Genomic DNA, 19,882 nt, shown 5'->3' with positions numbered 1-19,882 from the left:
TGTTTAATGTTCATCATACATGGAAATGTTGTCTCCTAAATGTGGATTCCATTCCTCTTCATCCCTGAATTTTGACTGTTGATGGGTATGTGGTTACAGAAAAAATGCTCAAATAATCTATTTAACTTCTTTATTTAAATTACACTATATTAATAACATCTCTACAATGCAATAATGCAACCCAATCGATGAAAGTACTTAATTAGTCCCTCTATTATTAAATAAATCAATTTAATCCCTGTACTATTAAAAGGAATCAAATAAGGCCAAATTGGAATAAAGTCAACATTTACTGTTTAACAAAGTTAATATTTTTAAAGGTTTTATGGTTTGGTAAATGAAATCTTTTATTTGGAATTGAACTACAATTAAATAATAATTTTCAAGATATTTCTAATACAACAAATGTTAACTTTGTTACAATTTGAACTCATTTGATTCTTTTTAATAGTATAGGGGCCAAATTGATCCATTTAATAATAGAGGACTAATTTGATATGGTCCCTAGAATCCAAGGATCTCCTAAGTGCTTTAACCCAAGCCAATCAGAGTTGCTTTAGACAGACATGGTAATGAATCATTGTATTAGTGGTAAATAACAAACAAATAATAACGCAACAAAAAGTAACACTTCATTTGGAAGTCCTTATACTTACTTTAGATCATTTCCTAACCTAACCGATTTTCCATATTTTGAGAATCGGGATGATCGAGGATGACTTCTTCAATTGTTTGTTATCAACTTCAACTTACCGCAGCCAGATGTAGATCTGTGAGATATATGTCTCCAGTGTTATCTTTCCAAGCCATCTGAAAAACAAAAGACGAATATCAGACAAAAATTAGTTTGTCCTTATTGGTCTTCAGAATATATAAATGAATAAAACAAGAGATGAATTAAAGCCCACTTACGCAAAAAGGGTTAAAGTGTAGCTCCGGAAGGACTGGGTGACATTTCGTAAACATATAAACACACTGATCAAAACAAGAAATGAGGCTCGAGTAAAAAGCAAAATTGTGTAGATATGTAACATAAACAAAGGTAACATTGAGACCTACGTTATAGGGATCCATGAGGTATAAGGATGGTATTGTATGTGATATTTTCAAGCTTGTATATGTATTCAAACCAGAATAGCCCCATCTACAAGTTTTATCAACATTTCATCAATAAAGATGGAAATTCTAGGAAACAGGATATAAGTCAAGAGGTGTATATGGTACTGTCAGGGCTATTATCGTCACAGCCATTTGATTTGATACTTTCCCTCCATTGTTCAACCTGCAACAATAACTCCAGAGTATCAAGCAATCGACTCTAAAAGGAAAACACTAATAGGGTATGATCATTGCTATTCCTAAGTAAATTGCATTATTTCATAGCCAGAAAATACAACCAAAAGAGGGAAAATAATTGCATCAGAACTTACAGTTGGATGGTAGTAAGCATAGATCATTCCAATAATCCATATGTAACGTTCAAGGCCTGAGCGGAAATGCCACTCATGCAAGTGAGGAAAGTTGGGCTTTGCAGGATCAGTATATCCTGCAACAGTTTTTCTTTCCATCAGTATGACACAAAATAGTTTAAATAGAATTATACTTTGGAAAGTTACCCACCAAGCGAAAAGGTAAATGGATTCCAGGGAACCTCAAACACTCCAGGCACTTCCCAAACTAGGATAACCACCAAGAAGTAGGCAATGTGTTTTAGAGCAATGACCGACCCTTTCTCCTTGTACTTATTTTATACACCAAGTGCTCCAAAAACTATAAGAGAACACAGTTGCATTAGGCATATATAGTACAACATATAACTATTATTGAGGATGACACAGCAAAAAAAAATAAATTTAGTCATCATATCTTCTGTTCAACCAAATACTCAAGGTTAGAATGTGAAAAAAATTATATTAAGGTTATATACTATTCACTTTAGGGGAACTTATACCTGTGCAAACCTAGCAAGACTGAAATCTTTGCCTACATAATAATATGAGAAGTTCCTAAATCCAGTCATCCACACATAAGCAGCAATGAAAACTTGGATAGCATTATAGATCTCTTTTGCTGCAAAGTAATGGTACATCAAAAACAAAACCTGTAAAATAAAGGGGGAATAGTTAAGAGTAAGACTATTGATCCCGGTGAAGCACAATGCTTGAACGCTTGAAGTATAACTGACATCAGCTGATGGACTGTTAACTTTTTATGCAATCCAACACGTGCCCTATCATAATAAGTAGGCAACAATATTCTGGGAAGAAAATTTTGCAGATTTACAAAGTCATGTGAAAGAATCACAAACCTGCATCCAACCTTTCCACTCAGTTTGGTGTCTGTTCAAATGAAGTATAGATTTCCCTGAAAATGGTGACTTATCATGGTACATTTGAAAGAAGTTATCGCCGAAACTATGATTAGAAGGAAGTAGAGGAACAAGAAGAGATCCCGATTATAGTTCTGCATAGACAATGATGAAAGAGAAAACTTAATTAGCAAGCAATAACAACTGTAATACCCAATTTTAGCCCGGACTCACAAAAAAAAAACTCAAAGTAATATCATTTGGCCCGATCGGAATTGCCCATTACTTGAAAAGGTTGAAGGTCCATCTACAAGCTTATGGAAACATAATCTTCAGGGATATGCAATCTTAGATATGATATGCAATATATAATCTTAGATATGATATGCAATCTTAGAAGATATGATTTTGTAATCTTAGAGATTTAATTTGTAGATACTATTTAATCTTAGCCGTTGATGTAATTGATCTGTACCGTTGGATTTGGGGAGGCTCAACTATAAATAGAGGCCTCTCCCTTCATTGTAGAAAAAAAGAGGGAGGAATAAAAAAAGAAAACGATTGGCAATTTTTTAAAGGTGGCTTACTATTTTTTTTATTTCGATTATTTTTTACTTATTTACGATTTTAAAAAAAGAGAGAAGGTGATACCACTGCGAATTTTATTTATTTATTTTATTTAGGCCCTCCGCCTTTTAATATTTTTGTAATTAAGTTTTTTTTATTTTTAAATTTACCCCTTTATTTATTTTCGATTCCAATTCGATCCTGATTGGACGACGCCGTTTAGGGAAATAGGGAAAATTTCCCTTCCGATCCCTCCATGTAATATGCGCGTTCAATTTGGTCCTTCAGTTTCCATTTATGTATAGATTTGCCTCAGAGTTTTTATTTACAGTTCAAATTAGTCTTTTTTCATTTTCTTTATTTTTTATTAAATAGTTTTTTATTCTTTTTTTAATATTTAATTATTTTAAAAAAAATATATATGTATATATATTTTTCATATACGCATATTTATTTTTTGTAGTATAATATAATTATTATTGTTATTTATTTATATGTAATTATTTTTTTATCTATATGTATATATTTATTTTAGTATACATATGTATGTACACATATTAATATTTTAACTAATTTTTATATATATGAACATATTTATTTTTTAAAAATGCAAATATATTTTTTTATATACTTTATAATTTTTTTTCCTTTATTTTCATAAATGCATCATGTATGTATAAGTTTCATGTCTATGACTTTTAATTTCAATGCATATATACTATGTGCCTTTTATTCTTTATATTTTGTTTATTTTTTTCATTCGATTATTAATTCATGTTTTCGTTTATATGTTAAAATTCATTTTTTTTATTTTGATCATTCATTTGATATTTTGTATGTGATTATTTTTTATTATGTATATTGATTCTATTTATTCATTTATTTATATTATTTCTACGATGCTGTAATATGTATTATTGCATGGTATATTTAATGTAGCATCACATCATTTTTTTACTCGATTTCAAACTTTTCAAAATTGAGATAGTGCTTGTATTTAGGATTTTCAAGGAAATTGAGCCCTAACGTATTGGGTTCCGATTTTCTTCGTTAAATCTAACAATCGAGCATTTCTCTTTAATCAAAAAATAAGAACTCATTATTGGGAATTCAACACGTTGTGTCCTAACGTATTGGATGTGATGCATTGATTTCTCGAAATGAATATTTTTAAAAAATAATAAAGGAAATATTCTGAGTTTGGGATTCTAAAGGAATTGTGCCCTAACGTATTGGGCCGCGATTTCTTAAATCTTGAATAAATGGATATTCTTTTAAATTTTATTGCACTAGTATTTTGCCTAATTCATTTTTGTGGAAAATTAGAATGTCGTGCCCTAACGTATTGGGTGTGGTATTTTCTTTCTCTGAAATGATAAGGGTCTTAATATGTAATGTTTTAAGTTTTTTGCTAAGGATTACGTTTTTCAAATTTTCGACATTAAGACATTAATTATTTAACTAGGTACCAATTTTGGGGCGTAATGAGGGTGCTAATTCTTCCTCATACATAACCGACTCCCGGACCCGTTTTTCTAAAATTTGTAGACCAAAGCTATTTTTTTAGGTGACCCAATCACACCTTAATAAAAGATTGGTGGCGACTCCCAATTTTCATTTTTTTGAAGTCGACAACCTAAAAATTTTGTTTTTCAAAAGATGGTTTCGACAGCTTGGCGACTCCACTGGGGATTTTGAGAGTCGAGCCATAAAGTTGATTAATTTTTGTCTTATAGTCGAAAAATGAAACTTGTTTTAAAAAGCCAGTTGCATTCATTATTTCTTGTTTAATGTATTTAAGTATTGTTTGCACTACACATTACATGGGTTGAATGATTTTACCCTTTAAATGAGAGCGAGAAACTAGTCCTTCGTGAGGTTTTCACCTCCGTGCAGGATAGTGGACCGCTTCCGGGATACATCCGTACTTATGTCTTCGTGAGATTTTCATCTCCGTGCAGCCATAGGGAAATGTATTCCCCTGAACTAAACTCGGTCCATATGAGCCTATAATGGGTGAGGATTGAGGAATCTACTGGTTCGGGTACCTTTACTTTAGAACCGAATCGCATATAATGAGCCTTAAGAGCTTACCTTAGGTAGAACCGCACTAAACTCTGGTAGATATCCGAATAGATGTTTTACTATTTCTTGATTATTTTCTATGTTTATATATGTTATTGACCTTTTGTGTTTTATTTTGATTGCATGACATGGCATTTCATTTCATCATAAAAAAGAGTTGTTGATTCACGTTTAGTTGTTAAATAGAGAGCTTGTCATAAGAAAATGGGTTTCTTGATAAAATGGATGACAATATGGTTGTCCGAATATGGTCCAAGAACACGTGATAAGAGAAGGATGATAATTTAATGGAAGACTACACGGCTATGGCTTCGTTGCCCAAGGATTCAAGATGACAAAGATTATTTGAGAGCTGCTGAACCTTCTTAAAGAGAAGCCAACGAGCATCACGAGGATGAGTGAGCAACAAGTTACGACCTGAATCGAGCAAAAAAGGAGATAGAAGAGACGTTTTTTAAATAGTTCGTGAGATTTATCTTAATGCTCGAATGAAGAAGAGGATCGAATATCTCCACCTATGAGGGCAAGACCATATAAATATCCATTTTATGTAAAGAGATTTGTTTTCTAGTAAAGTTTTCTAAATGGAATTGAATCAGAATCGTCTCTTTATGCATTCATTTCATGCATTCGCTTTACATGATATCATAGCATTAAAATTCATCAAAAATTCTAATTAATTTAAATCACTGCTCAGTTAATCTGGAAACCAACCAGCCTACTAAACACCACTACGGTACTCGATCAAAAACTAAGGATATGGATCAAAGGATGGAAAGACTAGAACAATCCCAAAAGGAAATGCAGGAGCAAATTCAAAAGCAAATGAATGAGCAGCAAAAAATGATAGACAAAATGATGGAATCTCAAGGGAGTATGATGGCTCAGTTAACTCAATGGTTTAACAAAGGAACTGATAAAGGAAAAGGCTATGTGCTCAATATTGAAAGAGACAATGAGGGACCTGTCTATCCTCCGGACTTTACCCCCGACAAGTTGAGATATACCTGCGTAGGTCCTCTGTTACCATTAATCCTCCAAGTGACGCTGCAACGCTAATGAATCTCCAGGCAGGATCAGGCTCTAACCTCGGAGCCAACTTTGTTAATCCTGCTATTATTGATTTCGATGAGACAGCTAAAATGGAGAAAATGAATAATAAATTGCCGAAACACTCGAAGAAAAGTACAAATGGCTGGAGGAAAAACTTAGAGCGATGGAAAGTACTGAGAGCTACCATGGAATTGACGTTAAAGAATTGAGCTTGGTTCTGGATTTAGTACTCCCTTATAAATTCAAAATGCTTGAGTTTGAGAAGTACAATGGAACTAGTAGCCCCGAAGCTCATGTTACCATGTTTTGTAGGCGGATGACTGGGTATGTTAATAATGACCAACTGCTGATACATTGTTTCTAAGATAGCCTCGCAGGGGCAGCATCCAAGTGGTACAATCAATTGAGCCGTACCCAGATAATTCATGGAGAGATCTAGCACAGGCGTTCTTAAAACAATACAGCCATGTGACTGACATGGTACCTGATAGAATTACTCTACAGAGTATGGAGAAGAAGCCTGGTGAAAGTTTCAGGTAATACGCACAGAGATGGAGGGAGGTTGCCGTCCAAGTTCAGCCATCTCTTCTAGAAATAGAGATGACGATGCTTTTCGTTAATACATTGAAGGCCCCATTCATCACACATATGTTAGGGAGTGCAACAAAAAGCTTTTTTGACAAAATCATGAATGGTGAAATGATTGAAAGCGCCATAAGGAGCGGAAAGATTGATGCTGGAGGAAATAACAGAAGGCAAGCCTCAAAAGAAAAGGAAAATGAGGTGAACAGCGTGAATACATACGGTAAATCGATTGCTAATCAACAGAGTTCATCAAGACAAGAATTAGGTGTGAAGCGAGGTACTGAAAAGCTCCAGTTCACGCCAATTCCAATGTCGTACAAAGAGCTGTATCAAAGCTTATTCAATGCGCATGTTATTTCTCCTTTACATGTGAAGCCTCCACAGCCCCCGCATCCCAAATGGTATGATGCAAGTGCACAATGTGATTATCATGCAGGAATTACGGGGCATTCTATAGAAAATTGCATTACCTTCAAAAAAGTGGTTGAAAGGCTTATCGGTATGGACATTGTCAAATTTAGCAATTCATCTAGTGCAGAAAATTCGCTACCCAATCACATTTGATAATGGGGGTGAATGGGATGTATGAAGAAATGTTGAGAGGCGTTCACATCAATGCCATTTTTGAAGACACAATTTGCAAGAGTCCTTGAAGATATTCGCCCTTATCAACTTAGAAGTGTTCTAAGTAATTGAACTGCGGAAGAAATCTCTGTAGTTTTTTAGAGCTTATTTAGAGTAATGTTCAGAACAATTTTGTTATTTTTAGCCTAAAAATGATAAAAATTCCTTTGCGAAATAGGCTCATGTCTGAACGTCATTATTCTAATAAAATACATCTTTGCATTCATTTTTTGAGCCAATATATTTTATAATCATTCTTTTGGATTTTCTTCCATATTCATAGTTATATTGTACAAATAATCATTCTTAAATTCGTACATTCTTTGTATATTCTTTTGTACTCACTATAGGTCCCTAGATATCAACGACATGAGTGATGCTGCTACAGACTCAGAAGCTCCTTTTGAGCGAGACATGTGTTTAGAGGGATCTCATGACTTTGAAGATGACATAGATTGTAGCGTATTTCCGGACTTGTTAAGGATGGTAGAACAAGTCGAGAAACGAATCTTACCCTACAAAGAATCATTGGGATACTTGACTTCTCCATATGTGGGTCATAAAGGTCATTTGGTCAATCTAGCCAAAAGAGTCTAACGATCATTGATTCATCTTTGTGGTCGTCAATTACTTTACTAAATGGGTGGAAGCTGCTTCATATGTCAATGTCACAAAATCGGCAGTTAGCAAATTCGTGAAGAATCAGTATGGAATGCCAAAATGATCATATCTAACAATGTACTAAACAATAGCACAATATCAAAAGTTTGCAGTCTGTTCAAGATTAATGCCATATCGCCAAAAAGGGGATGACAAAAAAAAAAAACAAAATCTACCAAGGCAATGTCTTTCTCTTGGGTCCATTGCGGTTTTGCCTATTGAAGACAAGATTCTTTCTCTCTGAGTTTTTGGATCCAATACCGATTGAGGAAGAATGTTCAAAGTTATCCGTCATGGTCAAATACGCCAAAAGTAAATGATGCGAGCTCACAAAAAAGGTCCGCCCTAAAGGATTCATTGAGAGGGACCTGGTATTGAAGAAGATCCTTCCCATACAAAAAGAACTTCATCCCAAGCTAGGAAGGACCTTATGTGGAAGGCCTTATCCGGAAAAGCATCGACTTTGATCAGAAGGGATAACAAGGACATGCCTAATCTTACGAGTTCAGATTCAATAAAAAATATTTCAAAAAAAAAGCGTCAAGATCAAAATAAAAAAATAAAAGTGATAAAAAGAAAAAGAAAAAGAAAAAGGAAAGAAAATGGAGAGGCCAAGGTGAAAATCCACAAAGGACGCCTTGAGACCTATTTTTGATAATCATTTCCTTTTGAGCTATGCTTAGAACCAATTGTATTCTCATCCATTGTTATACCCTTTTTGCAAGAATGTTGCATTGGAATAATGATTAATGGACTAATAAAACTTTCACATGGGAAGTTTTGTATATTATTCTAGAAGTTTCTAAATAATATAGGAACCTGAAACATGACTATTATTTAGAACACACCAAGTTTAAAGGTTGGAAATCTGGAAAGGAAGAGTCTAAATTAGAACCTTTTCTTTGGATTTTGTTGTCAAAAACTTTGAGTGAACAAATGACATGATGATGACAAAGCTTAATAAACAAGCAAGCAATGATCACAGACAATAGAAAGAGGTTTCCTCGGAGAAGAAATCCTTCATTTGTGCGTGAGCCTTTGGTACGACACCTTGAGAATGGTGTAAAGGACCAAGGAGTTTCACATTTTGTATCCTTGAATTACAATAGGAGAGGATTGAGAGAAAGCCAGATTTTTCTACCCTTGGATCACAACGGGAGAAGGATGGTCCAAATTTTGTGCCCCAATGGATTAAACTTGGAGGTTCACAGTGGGGGGCAACCTGGCTAAATGTTTCTTCAGTAAAGCCAGTCAAGCAAGAAGGCGTTGTAGTACGCCAGTCACAAAGCCTTAATAAACTTCGAGTAATGACAACCTAAGCGAGATCATTCTCGGAAAAATAAAATTTTGCATTCATGTAAACACCATTCACACATGTCTAGTTAGAAGCATTTGATGCATTTTGATCATGCCATCCTAATCATTAGGCATAATTAGGTTCATTATACAGGTCATGTTCCCCAGAGAATAGATTAGTGAAAATAGCAGATCTTGCCTTCCTGCATCGATAGCGAAGCAAATCGAAAACAAAGCCTTGCCTTCCTCGATTGTAGTGGAGCAGGTTAAGGATAGTAGATCTTGCCTTCCTGCTTGACAGCGAAGCAGATCGAAGATGGCGGATTTTACCTCCCTATGGTTACAGTGGAGTACATTGAAGCCAGTAATTCTACTTCCCTAGACAACAGTGGAATCGATTGAAGATTTCAGATCTTATCTCCCTAAGCAGTAGTGGAGCGGATCGAAGATGGCGGATTTTACCTCCCCGTGGTTACAGTGGAGTACATTGAAACCAGTAATTCTACTTCCCTGAACAACAGTGGAATAGATTGAAGATTTCAGATCTTATCTCCCTAAGTAGTAGTGGAGCAGATCGAAGATGGCGGATTTTACCTCCCTGTGGTTATCGTGGAGTACATTGAAGCCAGTAATTCTACTTCCGTGGACAACAGTGGAATAGATTGAAGATTTCAGGTCTTATCTCCCTAAGCAGTAGTGGAGCAGATCGAAGATGGCGGATTTTACCTCCCTGTGGTTATCGTGGAGTACATTGAAGCCAGTAATTCTACTTCCCTGGACAACAGTGGAATAGATTGAAGATTTCAGGTCTTATCTCCTTAAGCAGTAGTGGAGCAGATCGAAGATGGCGGATTTTACCTCCCTGTGGTTATCGTGGAGTACATTGAAGCCAGTAATTCTACTTCCCTGGACAACAGTGGACTAGATTGAAGATTTCAGGTCTTATCTCCCTAAGCAGTAGTGGAGCAGATCGAAGATGGCGGATTTTACCTCCCTGTGGTTATCGTGGAGTACATTGAAGCCAGTAATTCTACTTCCCTGGACAACAGTGGACTAGATTGAAGATTTCAGGTCTTATCTCCCTAAGCAGTAGTGGAGCAGATCGAAGATGGCGGATTTTACCTCCCTGTGGTTACAGTGGAGTACATTGAAACCAGTAATCATATCTCCTTGGTCAGCAGTGGAATAAGTTGAAGATTGTAAGTCCTATCTCCTTGATATTGCAGTGGAGTAGATTGAAGCACCAATTCTTATACATTTGAAGATGCAATAGGATGGAATGTGGCTGCTTGAAGAAGAAGAGCACTAAGATCCAGCGTGACTGGGCAAAAATTGGCCATTTCTAAAGTCTTTGCTCCGTTCCTGTTACACGACAACGAGCAAAGAGAGGCAGCTGTAATACCCAATTTTAGCCCGGGCTCACAAAAAAACCCAAAGTAATATCATTTGGCCCGATCGGAATTGCCCATTACTTGAAAAGGTTGAAGGTCCATCTACAAGCTTATGGAAACATAATCTTCAGGGATATGCAATCTTAGATATGATATGCAATATATAATCTTAGATATGATATGCAATCTTAGATATGATATATAATCTTAGATATGATATGCAATCTTAGAAGATATGATTTTGTAATCTTAGAGATTTAATTTGTAGATACCCTTTAATCTTAGCCGTTGATGTAATTGATCTATATCGTTGGATTTGGGGAGGCTCAACTATAAATAGAGGCCTCTCCCTTCATTGTAGAAAAAAAAGAGGGAGGAATAAAAAAAGAAAACGATTGGCAGTTTTTTAAAGGTGGCTTACTATTTTTTTTCTTTCCATTATTTTTTACTTATTTACGATTTTAAAAAAAGGGAGAAGGTGATACCACTGCAAATTTTATTTATTTATTTTATTTAGGCCCTCCGCCTTTTAATGTTTTTGTAATTAAGTTTTTATTTTTAAATTTACCCCTTTATTTATTTTCGATTTCAATTCGATCCTGATTGGATGACGCCGTTTAGGGAAATAAGGAAAATTTCCCTTCCGGTCCCTCCATGTAATATGCGCGTTCAATTTGGTCCTTCAGTTTCCATTTATGTATAGATTTGCCTCAGAGTTTTTATTTACAGTTCAAATTAGTCTTTTTTCATTGTCTTTATTTTTTATTAATTAGTTTTTTATTCTTTTTTTATATTTAATTATTTTTAAAAAAATATATGTATATATATTTTTCATATACGCATATTTATTTTTTGTAGTATAATATAATAATTATTATTATTTATTTATATGTAATTATTTTTTTATCTATATGTATATATTTATTTTAGTATACATATGTATGTACACATATTAATATTTTAAACTAATTTTTATATATATGAACATATTTATTTTTTAAAAATGCAGATATATATTTTTTTATATACTTTATAATTTTTTTCCTTTATTTTCATAAATGCATCATGTATGTATAAGTTTCATGTGTACGACTTTTAATTTCAATGCATATATACTATGTGCCTTTTATTCTTTATATTTTGTTTATTTTCTTCGTTCGATTATTAATTCATGTTTTCGTTTATATGTTAAAATTCATTTTTTTTATTTTGATCATTCATTTGATATTTTGTATGTGATTATTTTTTATTATGTATATTGATTCTATTTATTCATTTATTTATATTATTTCTACGATGCTGTAATATGTATTATTGCATGGTATATTTAATGTAGCATCACATCATTTTTTACTCGATTTCAAACTTTTCAAAATTGAGATAGTGCTTGTATTTAGGATTTTCAAGGAAATTGAGCCCTAACGTATTGGGTTCCGATTTTCTTCGTTAAATCTAACAATCGAGCATTTCTCTTTAATCAAAAAATAAGAACTCATTATTGGGAATTCAACACGTTGTGTCCTAACGTATTGGATGTGACGCATTGATTTCTCGAAATGAATATTTTTAAAAAAATAATAAAGGAAATATTCTGAGTTTGGGATTCTAAAGGAATTGTGCCCTAACGTATTGGGCCGCGATTTCTTAAATCTTGAATAAATGGATATTCTTTTAAATTTTATTGCACTAGTATTTTGCCCTAATTCATTTTTGGGGAAAATTAGAATGTCGTGCCCTAACGTATTGGGTGTGGTATTTTCTTTCTCTGAAATGATAAGGGTCTTAATATGTAATGTTTTAAGTTTTTTGCTAAGGATTACGTTTTTCAAATTTTCGACATTAAGACATTAATTATTTAACTAGGTACCAATTTTTGGGCGTAATGAGGGTGCTAATCCTTCCTTATACGTAACCGACTCCCGGACCCGTTTTTCTAAAATTTGTAGACCAAAGCCATTTTTTTAGGTGACCCAATCACACCTTAATAAAATATTGGTGGCGACTCCCAATTTTCATTTTTTTGAAGTCGACAACCTAAAAATTTTGTTTTTCAAAAGATGGTTTTGACAACAACATTTTAGGTGATACTCGTTGCAGTGAATTTTAAAATGCATGGCTTGTTACAACATTTTGTAAGAAGAATATAGTGTTCAGTAGTTCATACTTCAATTCAAATTGTTTTTCTTTAAACCTTTTAACAAATTCAGCATTTCCTCTAATTTAAAATCTATTTTGGCCACATGATTATAAGAAGGAAATGCATCATGAATTTTCATGATGAAGTACTCATATTCACCTTTTTGGAAGAGGCAAACACATCAGTGCGGTCGTAAATGTAATACTACGCCAAAAGAACACCAAATTCAGATCTATATGAACATAATTAAGAACAGAGAGCAAGTTAGATTACATACTATTAATTCTCAGATATAAATGCTTCATATATTAATCAGCAAAGTGAAATTCGCTTGCATAGCTCGAAGTGTCAGCCGATTCTTAACAAGAAAGTCTCATCCATCATAAGAAACCTTAACATAAAAAAAGCATAGAAATTAAGCCACTGATCAACGAAAATCGAAAGAAATGAGAGCAAAAACTAAAATTAAAAAAAAATCAAAGGCTCTGATTGTTGTTCCAATAGGGTCGAAAGCGTGAAATTATTGTACTAAAAAATCACACAAAGTTCAATTCCCAGGGAAGAGAGGTGGATCACATGGATCTCTTAAATACCAAGTCTTTCTTTAGTCAGAATATCCCTTCTATAATAATTTAATAGCACAATTAAATACTACTATTATACCCTCAAATATTGAAAGAAAAATAGGACAAGAAAGAACACAAGAGTTTTAACGAGGTTCGGTAAATTATACCTACGTCCTCGGGCACTAACACCAGATGATAACTTTACTATCTTCAAAATATTACAAACAAATAGAATTCCTTAAGAATTCTCAAATGGGATAAGAAAGAAAACTAAGAGAGAAAGATTGGTTGGGATGGTGTAAATGAGAAATGGTTAGGCCTATTTATAGTTGAGGTTCAGGGACTAACTTGCAAATGGCCTAAAAAATTAGGGACCAAAATTGCAATTATCCCATTCAACTTTAAACAACTTGCCTACCATTTTTTTTTCTTTCGGTGCCACTTGCACCTCCCATTTTTTTGACTTTTCAACAATCTCCACCTAGAAGATTTGATTAGGATAATCACATCTTCACACACTTCCTTCAACTCCCCAAATTCGATAAAGTTATATTTTGTAGTGCCTCCAAATGCGCTCTCGAGCGCCATACACCTGAAGGTGCTCAAATTCTCAGGATGTTAATCAAGTTCAAACAATGATTAAACTTGATTGTTGTTACCACCTTGGTCATCATATCTGCGGGATTATCTGCTGTCGGAATCTTCTGAAGTAGAATTTTTCCTTTTTCAAAGACTTCCCGCACAAAGTGATATCTTACGTCGATATGCTTAGTTCTTGAATGATAGACTTGATTTTTCGCTAAATGAATAGCGCTCTGACTGTCACAATATAAACTTATGTGACTTTGAACAACTCCTAAGTCTTTCAACAATCCATTAAGCCAAATAGCCTCCTTAACAGCTTCTGTAACTGCCATATATTCTGCCTCTGTAGTAGACACAGCTACTGTAGACTGTAAGGTAGACTTCCAACTCACTGGGGCTTTCGCAAGAGTAAACAGATACCCCGTAGTTGAACGACGTTTATCTAAATCACCAGCAAAGTCGGAATCAACATATCCAACTACAAACTGACCAAGTGCTTCATCCTGTTCAAAAATTAAACCAACATCTACGGTTTTTCGAAAATACCGTAGAATCCATTTCACAGCTTGCCAATGTCCTTTTCCAGGATCATGCATATATCTGCTCACAACTCTAACAACTTGTGAAATGTCAGGCCGCGTACAAACCATCGCATACATCAAACTCCCAACTGCATTAGCATATGGGACTTTTGCCATATATTCTCTTTCTTCTTCAGTTTTCGGAGATAATTGAGCACTAAGTTTCAAATGAGAAGCAAGTGGGGTACTTACATGTTTTGTGTTTTCATTTACACCAAAACATTGTAATACCTTTTTCAGATATTGCTTCTGATTCAAACAAAGCTTGCCTCTCTGTCTATCTCTACTTATCTCCATGCCGAGAATCTTCTTGGCCTCACCTAGATCTTTCATCTCGAACTCTTGATTCAACTGAGCCTTCAGCTTATCTATCTCTTTTTGGCTCTTCGAAGCGATTAACATATCATCAACATACAAGAGTAGATAAATGAAAGATCCGTCATGCAGCTTCTGCAAATACACACAATTGTCATAGTTGCTTCTTGTGTACTTCTACCTTCTCATAAAGCTATCAAATCGCTTGTACCACTGCCTCGGGGATTGCTTCAATCCATATAGCGATTTGTTCAGCTTACAAACCTAATTTCTACCACCAGCATCTGTGTATCCTTCGGGATGAGTCATATAGATTTCCTCTTCTAACTCACCATGCAAGAAAGCCGTCTTAACATCAAGTTGAGCTAGTTCCAAATTCAACTGTGCTACCAAGGCCAACAAAATTCTAATGGAGGAATGCTTCACAACAGGGGAAAATACATCATTGTAGTCAATTCCCTCCTTCTGAGCGTAGCCTTTAGCTACCAATCTTGCCTTGTAGCGAATATCCTTCTTGCTAGGAGATCCATCTTTCTTTGCGAATACCCACTTGCATCCGATTTCCCTTTTACCTTTCGGTAATTGTGCCAACTCCCAAGTATTGTTCTTCAGGAGAGACTGCATTTCTTTATCCATGGCGCTTTTCCATTTATCACTTTCTAAGCTTTTCATTGCTTCTTGATAAGTGATAGGAATATCATCAACAACGGGAAGGGCGTAGGCCACCATATCAGTAAATCGAGCAGGTTTACGAATTTCTCTCCGTGGCCTTACAACTGCAACTGGTTCTGGTGTACTTAGTGGTTCTTGGGTCAGAACCTCTTCAACCTCTTCAACCTCTAATTCCTCCATTGTGGCTGGAGAATTAGACTTATTAACTGGGCAAATCCCCATCTGCTCAAACTCCACCTGTTTTGGAGTACACTCCACCTGCTGTGGAGTATTGCTCGTCTGAATATCTTTATCTGCTACCTTTTTCAATGTGGCAGATTCATCAAAGGTAACATCTCTGCTACAGATCATTTTCTTTGTGCTTAAGCACCAAAGACGAAATCCCTTCACTCCAGAAGTGATTCCCATAAAGAGAGCTTTCTTTGCCCTCGGATCTAACTTTGACTCCTTCATATGGTAATATGCAGTGGATCCAAACACATGTAAGGAATCATAATCTGTAGCCGGTTTTCCAGACCATACCTCCATAGGAGTTTTTCTTTCTAATGCAGATGATGGCAAACGATTAATAAGATGGCCAGCGTATGTCACAGCCTCAGCCCAAAATTGCTTGCCCAACCCAGCATTGGACAACATACATCGAACTTTCTCCAGCAATGTTCGATTCATACGCTCTGCCAATCCATTCTACTGTGGTGTATCCCTAACTGTGAAGTGTCGAACAATACCATACTCTTGGCACACATCGAAGAACGGATCACTTTTATATTCCCCTCCATTGTCCGTCCTAAGCCGCTTGATTTTCTTGCCAGTCTGGTTTTCGATCATAGTTTTCCATTTAAGAAAAACTCTAAGCACTTCATCCTTAGTTCTCATGGTATACACCCAAACTCTTCTGGAAAAGTCATCAACAAAAGTAACAAAGTAGTGTTTTCCTCCCAATGAAGGTGTCTTGGAAGGCCCCCACACATCTGAGTGAACATATTCCAAAATACCTTTTGTATTATGGATAGCAGTACCGAATTTCACTCTCTTTTGCTTTCCCAGAACACAATGCTCGTAAAATTTTAATTTGCAAGCCTTTGTACCTTTCAACAATCCTTGCTTTGCCAGAATTTGCAAGGATTTTTCGCTGGCATGTCCCAACTTCATATGCCACAACTGCATTGAGTCCAATTCTTTGTTACCGGAAGCTGTAGCGACTGCTCCAATAACTGTACTACCTTGGTAGTAATACAAGTTATTTTTCCTGATGCCCTTCAATATCACAAGTGCGCCAAATGTCACTTTCAAAATCCCATATCTCATAGTAACAACTGAACCATTGGATTCCAAGGCTCCCAATGAGATGAGATTTTTCTTCAAACTGGGCACGTACCGAACATCAGTCAGAACTCTGGTTGATCCATCTTGATTCTTTAATTGGATAGAACCTATCCCAACAGTTTTACAGGCATTGTCATTGCCCATATAAACAACTCCTCCATTTAGTTCTACTAAATCAGAGAACCACTCCCGGTTAGGGGACATATGAAAGGTACAACCCGAATCCAATATCCACTCATCTGAATGGAACGACGATGATGATGCAACCAGTGATAGTTCAGAGTCACTAGTATCATGCTTTGCAACACAAGCATCTACAGCAGCTTTTCCCTTATTCTTCAGCTTTGGACAATTTTTCTTCCAGTGGCCTTTCTCATGACAAAAGGCACATTCATCTTTCCCGAGTCTGGACTTTGACTTTGATCTCCCCTTCTGAGTTTTCTTCCGAGTGTATGAACGACCTCGGACTACTAAAGCTTCTGTATCTCTGATTGAGTTTTTCTGTTTGTCCTTCTTTATCTGTTCATAACTGTATAAGGCCGCACAGACTTCGCTCAGAGATATATCACTCCTGCCATGAAGTAGAGTAGTTTCTAAGAACTCAAACTCCTCAGGAAGTGACCCCAACAGCATCAAAGCCAAATCTTCATCTTTGAATGTCTCATCCATATTTAGCAAATCAGTGACTAACTGATTAAATTTGGTGATGTGATCATTCATTGTGGTACTTGGGACGTAAGTGAAGCGAAATAGTCTTTTCTTCAAGTGGAGCTTATTTTGACTATTTTTCTTCAAAAATTTTTCTTCAAGTGCCACCCACAACTTATTTGCAGAAGTCTCTTTTGAAAAAGCATACATCTGCTCTCGAGAAAGGCATGATCGAATTGTGCCACATGCCAACCGATTGATCGCCTTCCAATATTTCTCCTGTACATCATCTGGTTTCTCTTCATCAATGGCAATGTCTAGACCCTGCTGAAAAAGGGCATCTAGAACCTCACTTTGCCACATACCAAAATGGCCCGTGCCATCAAAGATCTCCACAGCCAGTCTTGCATTTGCAATTGTCGGTCTTGTCCACATGGACGATGTTGAAGCTCCTACACCGACCGTTTTCTCCATAATCTTTCAATATACCTAAGGAAATCTTTTCTGATGTGGAAGATCAGTTCAAACTGCAACCACAGAGCATACTACGATTAACCTTCGACTCTTGATACCACTTGTTGTTCCAATAGGGTCGGAAGCGTGTAAATTATTGTACTAAAAAATCACACAAAGTTCAATTCCCAGGGAAGAGAGGTGGATCACATGGATCTCTTAAATACCAAGTCTTTCCTTAGTCAGAATATCCCTTCTATAATAATTTAATAGCACAATTAAATACTACTATTATACCCTCAAATATTGAAAGAAAAATAGGACAAGAAAGAACACAAGAGTTTTAACGAGGTTCGGTAAATTATACCTACGTCCTCGGGCACTAACACCAGATGATAACTTTACTATCTTCAAAATATTACAAACAAATAAAATTCCTTAAGAATTCTCAAATGGGATAAGAAAGAAAACTAAGAGAGAAAGATTGGTTGGGATGGTGTAAATGAGAAATGGTTAGGCCTATTTATAGTTGAGGTTCAGGGACTAACTTGCAAATGGCCTAAAAAATTAGGGACCAAAATTGCAATTATCCCATTCAACTTTAAACAACTTGCCTACCATTTTTTTTTCTTTCGGTGCCACTTGCACCTCCCATTTTTTTTGACTTTTCAACACCCCTTTTAATTTGACTTTTCAACACTGATGACAAACTTAAAAAATAGAGACAAGGAAGATGTTGAGAATCGAGCTTTAGGAGAAGCTGATTGAAGACCTCCGCCTTCCAATAAAACCGCTCTATCATCCTCTTCAACGGCATTGTTTCCGCTTTCAACGAAACTCACATCAGATTGCCTACTACGAAAATACAAAAACAAAAGTTACTTGTTTTTCACCAACAAATTACCGCTAATTGTAACTGCATTACAAAGAAAAATGTGGAATTGAGCGCTTACGCATTGGATGCGAGGGAATCTTTATTGTACTACAATATTCTGCATAGATCCAAGCTGAAATCATCGAAATATACCGAGAAAAAAAGACACCTAGAAAAAGAATTCAAAATTCAAAAAATAATTTTAAAAATGTAAGATCGAAGGACATCAGAGAATGCTGAAACGTACCTGACCAAGAGTGATCGGACCAACGATAATCATTAATTTGGCAACTTCCGGGAAAAGAACAACTGAATTTTCTTTTGAATATAATAAAAACTTAAGTTAAGCCGCCAAAACAAAGTGTTTTTGGTTTTTTTTTGACAGAGCGTATTTGAGTGTACTAGACAGTGAGTTAATAAATTTAAGGCAAAATGTACTAGTTTACATTTTTTTTTCGTGAGGTACCTTTTTTTAGCTAAATTTTGCAAAAAAAAAAAGAAAAAAAAAAGAAAAAAATTTCAAGAAGAGTATATTTCCAAAATAAATCATTATTTTTTTAATAAAATTATAGACTAAAATGTTAAATTTTTTAATACAATAACCTGCATAGTAATTCACATTTACTTCATGCTAACTTTTATTTTTATATTTTGATTTTTTTGTAATTTTTAAATTATTTATTGAAATAACGAGAAATAATGTCACGTTAGCATGAAATATATATTGACGGTCATGTAGGTTACGATGCCAACATTATTAAAAAATTAATATTTTAGTGAACATTTCTATTAATAAAAAAATGACTTTTTTAAAATATTAATGCCCAAATTTAGCTAAAAAAAATAAAGGTTAAAATTACAAAAGATATAAATATTGAGTTTGACATTATGCCTAAATTTAAGAAGAAAAATCTCATAGAAATATGATTTTTTGGATGAACTAAAAAAGGTTAAAATATACCTCCCACACTTGGAATTTAGTCCATATACATTTACTTTTAGGAATTTAATTTCTCTACTTTTTAGATTTCAACATTTAGGTTAAATTATTAACACCGTTAAAAATTTTTCATTAAATTTGTTGGCTTGACATTTTGTTGGTATGTATTGTTGCATTCATTTCAAGGAATGAAGCAGATCTAGTAAGATAGACTTC

The 19,882-nt window shown here is 34.9% G+C and overlaps 1 pseudogene; it reads right to left on the bottom strand.

Moving 5' to 3' along the window:
* Positions 1 to 3: 3 nt before the first annotated feature.
* Positions 4 to 19,006, bottom strand: LOC107892652 (protein REDUCED WALL ACETYLATION 2-like; annotated as a pseudogene).
* Positions 19,007 to 19,882: the final 876 nt, after the last annotated feature.

This window comes from Gossypium hirsutum, chromosome D09 (assembly GCF_007990345.1).
Source record: "Gossypium hirsutum isolate 1008001.06 chromosome D09, Gossypium_hirsutum_v2.1, whole genome shotgun sequence".
Taxonomy (NCBI): domain Eukaryota; kingdom Viridiplantae; phylum Streptophyta; class Magnoliopsida; order Malvales; family Malvaceae; genus Gossypium; species Gossypium hirsutum.
Note: the sequence above shows the minus strand (reverse complement) of the source record. Positions and strands in the feature narration are given on the sequence as shown.